This window comes from Caretta caretta, chromosome 6 (genome assembly GCF_965140235.1).
Source record: "Caretta caretta isolate rCarCar2 chromosome 6, rCarCar1.hap1, whole genome shotgun sequence".
Taxonomy (NCBI): domain Eukaryota; kingdom Metazoa; phylum Chordata; order Testudines; family Cheloniidae; genus Caretta; species Caretta caretta.
The window spans coordinates 52,783,321-52,794,803 of record NC_134211.1 but is presented as its reverse complement, the minus strand read 5'-3'; positions in this window follow the sequence as shown (position 1 = coordinate 52,794,803).

The window sequence follows — 11,483 nt, the reverse complement described above, 5'->3', positions numbered from 1 at the left end:
ACTGTTTAGGATAAAGAGGGAGTGAGATAGAGAAATGCAATTTTGAAAAAGAAAGCAAATACAAACTGCAATTGATTCTTTTTTTTTAAAAAAAGTTTTTTACTGAAAAAAGAGAGGAAGCGATGATGGAAAGATAAACTGGAGAAGTGACAGATCATGTTACATCAGTGTAAAATTTTCAAATCTGAGAAGCTGGATAGAAAGCTGTTTAGACATAAGGTTCTAAATCAGGCACATTATATAAAAGAACTCTATATTTTGTACTGAGATCCAGTTCCCTCTCCCCTTTCCCCACAAGAAGATTCAGATACAAGAGAAGAAGGTTACAATATGCTTGTAAGGATCTTTAAACTGTGTGTGTATGAACATGCATGTGTCATTAAATGTTCTCTCTGAGGAGGAGGGGTGAGAAATCTGTCCTAGCAACTATTGACTGCAATGAAAGCATCTTCAAAAGTCAGTTTGCAAATGCTGACTTGTGATTGAATGGGTCAACCCTGAAAGGACACTTCAGTCTAATTTCATGGTGATGTGTCAAAAGAAAGAGGATACAAGTGTTCATGTTCTCTGGATTACACAGACTCTCTAATCCCATCTACGTGATGATAACTGGAGTAAAGGGTATACTGTGTGATCAGCACTTAGTAATTGACCTTCCTTGCCATAAGCCTAATTAAAGTTGTGTATTTTTAAGAATATGAGAAGGACCATTGAACTGGCCCAGTATGGCCAATCTAGCTCAGTGTCTTCTGACAGTGACCAGAGTCAGATGCTTCAGGGGGAATGAACAGAACAAGGCAAAAGTAGAGTGATCCATCCCCTGTTGTCCAGTCCCACCTTCTGGCAGTCAGAGGCTGGGGGATACTCAGAGCATGGGGTCGCATCCCTGACCATCTTGGCTAATAGCCATTCATGGACCTATCCTCCATGAACGTATCTATTTTTTACACAGTTATACATTTGGCCTTCACAACATCCCATGACAATGAGTTCCATAGATTGACTGACTGTGTACTGTGTGAATAAATCCTGACTTTTATTTAATTAAAACCTTCTGCCTATTAATTTCCTTGAGTGACCTCTGGTTCTTGTGTTATGTAACACTTCCCTAGTCACTTTCTCCACACCGTTCATGATTTTATAGACTTCTATCATATCTCCAGTTAGCTCTCTGTTTTCCAAACTGAACAGTCCTAGTCTTTTTACTCTCTCCTCATATGGAAGCTGATCCATACCGCTAATCATTTTAGTTGCCCTTCTTACTACTTTTCACAATTTTAACATCTTTTTTGAGAGGGGGTTTATACAGGGCATTATGATATTTTCTGTCTTATCATCTACTGCTTTATTAATGGTTCCTAGTATTCTGCTTTTTTTTTTTTTTTTTTGGCCTGCTGCTGCACACTGAGCAGATGTTTTCAGAGAACTATCCACAATGACTCCAAGATCTCTTTCTTGAGTTGTAATATTTGAAAATGACTCAGCTTCCTGGAGGTCTTCGTGCCTTGAACATTGTTTATAAGAATGCTGTGGCTTGGCTTGGCCGGATTGCATATGCCAAATAATAATAATAGTGGTAACAGCTACTTGAGACCCCATCATTTTGTATATATAGTTGGAATTACATTTTTCCAATGTGCATTACTTTACATTTATCAACACTGAATTTCATCTGCCATTTTCTTGACAAGTCACCTAGTTTTGTGATATTCCTTTGGAATTCTTCAGTCACCTTTGGACTTAATTAGCTTGAGTAATTTTGTACATCTGCAAACTTTGCCACCTCATTGTTTACCCCCTTTTCCAGATCATTTATGAATATGTTCAACAGCATTGGTCCTAGTACAAATCCTTGGGGGACCTTGCTATTTACCTCTCTCCATTGTGAAAACTGGCCATTTATTCTTAGCTTTGTTTCCTGACTTTTAACCAATTACTGATCCATGAGAGGACCTTCCCTCTTATCCTATAACTGATTACTTTGCTTAACAGCCTTCGATGAGGGACCTTGCTGAAGGCTTTCTGAAAGTCCAAGTACACAATATCCGCTGGATCACCCTTGTCCACATGCTTGTTGACACCTTTAAAGAATTTTAATTGAGGTATGGTGAGGCATGACTTCCCTTTACAAAAGTCCTGTTGACTCTTCTACAAAATACTGTGTTCATCTATGTCTCTGATAATTCTGTTCTTTACTTTAATTTCAACCAATTTGCCTGGTACTGAAGTTAGGCTTACTGGCCTGTAATTGCCAAGATTGCCCTTTTAAAAACAGCATTACACTAGCTACCCTTCGGTCATCTGTTGCAGAGGCTAAGTTAAGTGATAGGCTGCATAACTCAGGTAGTAGTTCTGCACTTTCATATTTTAGTTCAGGGGTCGGCAACCTTGGGCACGTGGCCCATCAGGGTAATCCAGTGGCAAGCTGTGAAACATTTTGTTTATGTTGACCATCCACAGGCATGCCCCCCAGCCCCTGCTGCATCCAGTAGCCGTGGTTCACCGTTCCCAGCCAATGGGAGCTGCGGGAAGCAGCGAAGGCTGGCCACCACTTCCTTCAGCTCCCATTGGCCGGGAATGGCGAACCACGGCCACTGGGAGCTGCGGGTGGCCATGCCTATGGAAGGTCAATGTAAACAAAACGCCTCAGTGGCCAGCCAGCGGATTACCCTGATGGGCCACGTGCCAAAGGTTGCCAACCCCTGTTTTAGTTCCTTTCAGAACTCTTGGGTGAATACCATGTGGTCCCAGGGACTTATTACAGTTTAATTTACCAATTTGTTCCAAAACCTCCTCTAATGACATATCAATCTGTGACAGATCCTTAGATTTGTCACCAAAAAAGAATGGTTCAGGTGTGGGAAGCTCCCTCACATCCTCTGCAGTGAAGATTGATTCAAAGAATTCATTTAGCTTCTCCACAGTGGTCTTGTCTTCCTTTGGTGCTCTTTCAGCATCTTGATCATCCAGTGACCACATTGATTATTTGATCTATTTCTCATGTACTTAATTTCTCTGCTATTATTTTTTGTGTCTTTTGTTATTTGTTCTTCAAATTCTTTTTTTAGCCTGCCTAACTATACATTTATATTTTCTTGTCAGAATTGATGTTCCTTTCTATTTTACTCAGTGGGATTTGACTTCCAGTTTTTAAAGGATGTCTTTTTGCCTCTAACAACCATTTTTTACTCTCTTGTTTAGCAATGGTGGCCTTTTGGGGGAGGGGTCCTCTGTTTTATTTTTGTTATTTGGAATATACATTTAATTTGAGCCTTTATTATTGTGGTTTTTAAAATTTCCCATGCAGCTTAGCTTGCAGACTTTTCATTCATCTGACGGTTCCTTTTAGTTTCCATTTAACTGGCTTCAGCCATACTCACCTCTCAGACCAGGTCCTGTGTACCACTTAAGACTAACTCAAAGAATTGCTTCTCCCCTTGTGGGCTCCAGGACTGGCTGCTCCAAGAGGCAGTCATTAATGGAGTTGAGAAATTTTCTCTCTGCATCCTGTCCTGAGGTGACATGTACTCTTTAATATGGGGATAGTTGAAATCCCCCATTATTAATTAATTAATAATATTGAGGCTTTTATTTGCGTAGCTTCTCTAATCTCCCTGAGCATTTCACAATCACTGTCACCATCCTGGTCAGGTGGTCATTAGTATATTCCTACACTATAACTCTGATTAACAAATCATGGATTTTCTATCCATACAGATTCATTGGTACAATTTGATTCATTTAATATTCTTACTATATTTGATTCTATGCTTTCTTTCACACATAGTGACACTCTGCCACCAGCAAGACCTACTCTGTCATTCCTATATATTTTATACTCTGCTATTACTGTGTCCCACTGATTATCATTGTTCCACTAATTTTCTGTGATGCCAATGAAATATCCTCATTTAATACCAGCCACTCAAGTTCACGCATCTTAGTGTTTAGATATTAGTATTTAGGCATTTGTCAGTATTTAGTTATCTGCCTTCATGTGGTATAACTGAATGAGACTCTTGTTCATTTGACTGTTTCTCTTCAGGCCCTACCTGTACTTTATCAACTTCTATCGTCTCCTCTTTATTAGGATATAGAGAATCCCCATTAATAAATCGTCCCCAAGAAGCATGTCTGTCTAAACCCTATGATTCTCTGCACCTGTCAATTTTCCCCCAGCCCTTGATTTAGAAACCCTCTATCTCCTTTTTAATTTTAAGTGCAAACAACCCAGTTCCGTTTTGGTTTAGGTGGAGCCCATCCTTCTTGTATATGTTCCTCCTTTCCCAAAGGGTTCCCCAGTTCCTAATAAACCTAAATCCCTCCACTGGGCATGCAGTGCTGCCTGTCTAAAAAGCTCTGCAGACGGAACTGGAGGCATTTCAGAGAATGGTACCATGGAGGTCCTTTACTTCAATTTCTGTCCTCACCTTATTTCATGTTTTTGTGGCATCAGTAAATGGAATCAAGCTTTCAAGACACACTTGACTTACACTATCAACATGTAAAGTAGAGATTGTCCAAAAACAAATGCCCAAAACACCCAGATTTAGGAGATGTTGAGATCAGAGTCCAAAATTTGCACCTGATCTGTATCCTTATCACCAAAGGGACCAAATCCTCACCCAAATGCTCCTAGGTTTGGGGACCGCTCACGTCTCAACATGAAGTGTGTAGGTCAGGCCTATTTTGTATTTCATAGAATTGGTCCAAAGGAACATCGGGATAATTTTGTGGTTTGAATAAAGCTAAAAGTAATCTATAAGGTTCACAAGTATGTCTCCAAAATTGTTCTGATGACTGAAGGTGGAGTATTGCTAGAACTGAAAACAACCAATGAATGGAGTTGCCCCTTCAGAAAACAGTGTAATGATCTTTTCCTGTCTTAAACTGGGCAGAGAAAGGACAACAATCACTACATCCTCAGTTTGTTAAGTTCTTTCTGCAAAATTGCTTATTTTCCATGTAAGAGTATCATAACCATGTGTTCTTTTGGAATATTTTTATGTGAAGGCATCAAAAATTGAGCTGTAGCTCACAAAAGCTTATGCTCAAATAAATTGGTTAGTCTCTAAGGTGCCACTAGTACTCCTTTTCTTTTTGCGAATACAGACTAACATGGCTGCTACTCTGAAACCTTCACAAACTTGGTAATTCCTAAAGCATGCTCTGAGATGGGGCTTTTTATATCCATCAAACAAATGTGGTAACTGAGGCAAACTGAAAAATGTAAAACCAAAGTTTTCAGATTGGGGAGCCTAAAGTTAGGCACCCAAATCCATATTTAAGCACCTAAATAAGTAGTTTGACTTTCAGAAGTACTGATCCTTATAGATCCCTTAGAATTTTGGAGAAACAGGCCATTTATTGAAGTGCCTAAATATAAATTGTAGTTGCATAGATTTGGATTGCTAAATTTTAATATTTTGACTTCAGTGAATTTCTTCAGAGCGTACACTGAGTCAAAGACAAATGTGAATAGAATCCAGGTGACTTGATGCCCTAATACTACAAATAGATTAAATCCCCACTCTTTACTGAATTTATAAGTAGAGAACTAACAATTAGTCTATGAGATAAGATAATTTGTAGAGTACTGGTATTTTATTAAGTATTATAGAATATTTCCAGTACAATCTGTTGTGTCAAGGTTAGGAATGAGCAATTTGTAATGAATTGGCAAGTAAAGTCTCATTGTACGGTTGTAATTATCCTAAATCATAGAGATTAGAGACTTTCAAGACCTGCTAGGTCATCTAAGCCACCCTTAGGTACCAATGTACTGGCAGAATAGTTCCCAGTAGTATGTTCTCCAGTGTTTTGTCCACTCTAGCTTTATATAACCAAAGCAATGGGGCTTCTACCATTCTCTTGGGTGCTAATCCAGAATATAATATATCTCATCACCATTGGAAAATTGTCTTGATATTCAGTTTAAATTTATTTTGGATAATTTCAACCCGAGTTTACATAATGAGCTTACTCAGCAATAAAGGGAAAGACAGAGAGCTCATATTTGCTAGCCTAGCAGGTTTTTACAAAACTCTTTCAGCTCCACCACAAATGTTACACGGTTGTTCTCACCCTTTGTAACATGTGAAATAATTAGGGACTATTTCTTCTGCACTGACAGAATGGATCCAAATATTTTCCTCTTGTTTCATTCTTGCAAGAAAAGGCACCTTCACAATTAAACTGTAGCCCTACATGTAATCCACTTATCTGTTCTGTTCTATCTTGACTATTTTTTTTAAGTAACTTCCTCTTTATCCCCAACAGGGCCAACCTTCACAAAACAGTATTGAATTACAAAGGTGCAATTCTCTGCTAACAGAGCTTTTGGACATTTCAATGTAAATTGCCACCTGTGGATCCTTTAATTTATTTAAAAATGAATTGTAGGGCTCTTGAAAGGTGTTAGATAGACAGCCCTAGAGACAAGTCTTCTTGTCTTTATCCAGAGAACATATAGGGCATGGACAGAAGCCTACCTGTCTGTCTTATCTTTATACTTCCCCTGCCCCCATCACTGCAAGATCTAAGTATCTTCCACATAAAATCAATACCGAAGTCCCTGCTAGATTCCATGGAGTTTGGGGTAGGGGTTTTTGTTGGTTGGTATATTTATTTATTTGGAGAAAGAGAGGATGGATGTTGATGGAGGTTTGGGAACAGAAGGAGATGTTCATCTTGTTTAGTGTGGGAAGGCTTTCTGAAAGGGGAAGTTTTTGCAACATTTCCTAACGATGGTCAGACTCTGGATTCACCTGATCACTTCTGAAAGATTGTTTCATAACCTGATCCCGTTGCCTGAAAATGCTCATACATGTTTCATCCTGGGATTTGTTATCTATATTTTCACAGAGGAGTGCAGCTATTATAGTGATTCTGAAATTTATATTTAGACTTTGATGTGGCAGGGGCTTGATCCATTAATTGTTTTAATGAGGACCCAGGCCTTAAACTGGCATCAGAAACTGACTGGTAAATAGCAGAGAGACTTGAGCAGAGCCCTGATATGCTTACCATGGCCCGAGCCATGGAGAAGACAGGTAGCTATATTCTGTACCAGCTGAAACCTGTGCATCAGCTTCACCTCCAGTTTGAGATACAGTGAGTTTCAGGAATATAGACTCTAAGTGACAACTGCTTGGATTAATAGGGCCAGCTCCTTGACCTGGAGGAAGGAACAAAGTTTCCTAGCAAGAAGGCATGTTCAGGAACTGGGGCTATGTGAGTATCCAAACTGATCAAGGAATCAAATAGATCTCTGAGGCTTGCTTTGATGATTGACGGCTGTAGGCATTTGATGGAAAATGGAAATAACATGTTGGCCAGTTCTTCAAAGTGTTTCCCTTTTTCAACCAGCATCACTTTATTCTTGGCTGGGTTCAGCTTGAACCAGCTGCTCTTCAGCAAAGAGCCAATTTCTTGGAGGCTTTTTGGCATTTTAGTAGTGGCAGTGGTTGCATCAGTTGTTAATGAGAAATATAGTTGACTGTCACCATTATACTTTTGACAGTCTAAGCCCCCATGGTGTCTCACTATCTCTCTTAGTGGTCTCATGTACATATTGAAAGAAGGGAGGATTATATGGATCCCTGAGGGATCCTGCAGTTGAGGGTCTTTATTTCACGAAAACTTATCAGTTTTGATAAGAAAGTTTCTCAGGTCCAGGATGGAATCTCTGGAAGGCAAAGACGGAGCTCCAAAATAGCCAATAGCCCAGTGGACAGGGCACTCACCTGGGATGTGGGAGACCCAAGTCCTGGCACTGCTTGATTGAGTGTCCCATATTCCAGGTGAGTCCCTTGATCATTGAGCTATAGAGTCATTTTCTCTCTCTGCCTCAATAATTATTTAATTATTTATACATGATACGAATTACACCTGAGAGGACACGCACACAAATGCTGCGAATTATTCCTTGTAGGACACGCACACAAATGCTGCGAATTATACCTGATAGGACACGCACACAAATGCTACGAATTACACCTGGTAGGACACGCACACCAATGCTGCGAATTATACCTGATAGGTACCGCACAGTTCGAATCTAGGCTGAGGCACAGAAACAAAGTCCACAACTGCAGAGTTCCCAAAAGACACTAAGTTTATTACGCTCGAGCGTCGTGCCCCCCTGCTAGCCAGGAGGGGACCCTGAATACAGATTATACAAAGGTTATATACTTTTTTAGCAAAGCATGTTGCCCTCATGCATCGGAAACCTTAGCCAATAAACAAACCCTTGTCTTATCTACCACCTATCCCTGCTTGGTGCATTCCTCGTGCTATACCAGTATGTTAATTACACAGCATGGTCCTAAAGCCATGCATCAGTAACTTTTATTATCAGGATGGGAGGCCTCACATCAAGGCCAAAAGACAGGGAGTTAGAGACTGACAAAAACCAGATACTGGGTGTCAAGGCAGGCTGGAGACAAGGAGGAGGATTTTCACAGGGATTCAGTATCTAAGGATCACCCCTCCTGGTGTATGATGTGCTGGCATTTAAACAATGGTGGGCCCCAAACCAAAATGGAGTCATGTGCTAACTTTTCCTTAACATACAAAATGGAACTGCTCCAACAAGAGACAGTGAAAAAGAGATACAGATTGTCTCTATAGCTCGATTATTGTCTGGGAGATAAAAATCTTATTTTCTGTCCAGGCCTACTATGGACCACAAAAGTTCCACGACTTAAGTGTATTTCCCCCCTCATTTATTATACACTTTAACTCTAGAAAATTCTCAGAGGATTGGGTTGTTGTTGTTTTTAAATTATAATAAAATTTGTCACCCTTGGGCGCAAACTTTGCATGGTCTTTAACATGCCTCCTGGGCAAAGTCAAACATTATACTCTTATAATACTCTACATTATACTCTGAAACCTGTCATTATACTCTTGCTGCATCTTTCTTACTATAAACTATGAATAAAGAAAACACATTTGGTACAATATATTTTGATGTGGATGAAAGGAGCAAATTAAACACATCTCAAATTATACTGTTAATGCTAGAACAGAATTAAATAAAACTTAACTATGTTTATGTTCATGATTTTTATATACTGAACCAAGCTTCAGTATAAGGGGAATATCTGTTTGCATGGGGGCTATAAAGTTTTATTACCACAACTTTGCACTGATTACATTATTCAAGAATGGCAGTAAACACATTATATCAGCCTTATCACCACACAGTTTGTTTGTCACATATGGTCAATGTAATAAAGTAGTGGTGGTTCACCTGTATGTATTGTTTTTTTATTTCCTTAGCTATTGGCCATCAGAACTGGTCATGATTCAAGCCCCAAACTGGGAATTTAACCTGGTTTCATGTTTTGTGTCAAACTATAAAATGAAACTGGGTTTCATGTGTCATGAATATTTTGAGTGACCATAGTTTCAGTTACAATTGGGATGATTAAAATAAGACATATTAAGATTTAGGCAAGTAACTGACAAGTGGAAAAAAAAATTGCTTTTCAACTATTGTCTTACTTAAGTTACCTTAATGACAGTATGCTATACTTTAATTTCTTTATTATTCAGGAGCTACATTACATACATTTATTCTTTGGTTTTAGTAGGATCTGTATGTCCTCCAACTGACACCTTTGTTGCAACATGAATAAAAATAATTTCTAGGACGGTTATAAATACATACCATGATTTGCAAATTAAAGGAGTTGGTGGTCATTATCATAAACGGAGCAAATGCTGCAAACCTTACTCATTTGAGTAGTGTCATTGAAGTCAGTAGAGATGCTTGTAAAAGTAAGGCAAGTATGAAGTAGAAAGAAATCGGTATATTGAATTATCCCCAAAACAAAAAAAAAATCTTATTTATCCTCATCTCAACATTTCCAATTGCATCCCATATTGTATTTATCCTTTAGACTGTAAATTCAAACCTAACAACCCAAATCTTGTGTGCTTTCAAAATCTAGACTAGAACCTGAATGTACATTTTAATATTTTGTTTTCTTTTTTGAATAGGGGTTTCAAATGAACATTAATATAATTATTGTTGTATTCAACAGATTACATGAATGACAACAGAGAGGAAAGCTTCAGGTCGACATCAAGGTACCATATATTGGCCTAAAAGGCAGAGATTGACAAAGGTAAAGACACAAATAGAAGAAAATTCATTTTTACATAGTGCTTGTTATGCTCAAGATAACTTTAAGTGCCTTGACTTGCAATGAGTTGAACAAGTGGCATTGAGATGAAGTTGTCTGCCTGCATGCAGCCATTTTGCCATCAGCAATAGCTCACACACTCACTCTTGAGCATAACACAACCTGTTTTTTTTCTGAGATAGGAAATGCTGGGCAAGACATAAGCGATATTTTGGAGTCTTCAAAAGTTGCCATGAGCATGAGGCCTAACACTTGCTAAGCAAAGTTCACTGAAGATGCAATTGCTGCTAGTAGCTATTTTGCAACAAAGCCGCAGACAAAGAATCATAGAATCATAGAAGTGGAAAGGACCTCCAGAGGTCATCTAGTCCAGTCCCCTGCACTCAGGGTAGGACTACTTATCTAAACCATTCGTGACAGGTGTTTGTCTAACCTGCTCTTAAAAATTTCCAATGATGGAGATTCCACAACCTCCCTAGGCAATTTATTTCAGTGCTTAACCATCCTATTGGGAAGTTTTTCCTAATGTCCAACGTAAACCTCTCTTGCTGAAATTTTAGCCCATTACTTCTTGTCCTAGAACAATTTTTTTCCTCCTCCTTGTAACAACCTTTTACTTACTTGAAAACTGCTATCATGCCTCCTCTCCAGCTTCTTTTTTCCAGACTAAACAAACCTAATTTTTTCAATCTTTCTTCATAGGTCATATTTTCTAAACCTTTAATCATTTTTGTTGCTCTTTCTCTGGACTCCCTCCAATTTGTCCACATCCTTCTGGGCACAATACTCCAGCTGAGGTCTAATCAGAGCGGAGTAGAACGGCAGAATTACTTCTCATTTACAACACTCCTGCTAATGCATTCCAGAATGATGTTTGCTTTATTTGGAACAGCGTTACACTGTTGACTCATATTTAGCTTGTGGTCCACTATGACCCCCAGATCCCTTTCCGCAGTACTCCTTCCTAGGTAGTCATTTCCCATTTTGTATGTGTGCATCTGATTATTCCTTCCTAAGTGGAGTACTTGGTGTTTGTCCTTATGGAATTTCATCCTATTTACTTCAGACCATTTTTCCAGTTTGTCCAGATCATTTTGAATTTTAGTCCTATCCTCCAAAGCACTTGCAACCCCTCCCAGCTTGGTATCATCTGCAAAATTTATAACTGTACTCTGTGTGCCATTATCTAGATCATTGATGAAGATATTGAACAGAACTGGACCCAGAACTCATCCCTGCGAGACCCCACTCATTATGCTCTTCCAGCATGACTGTGAACCACTGATAACTACTCTCTGGGAACAGTTTTCCAACCAGTTTTGCACTCAC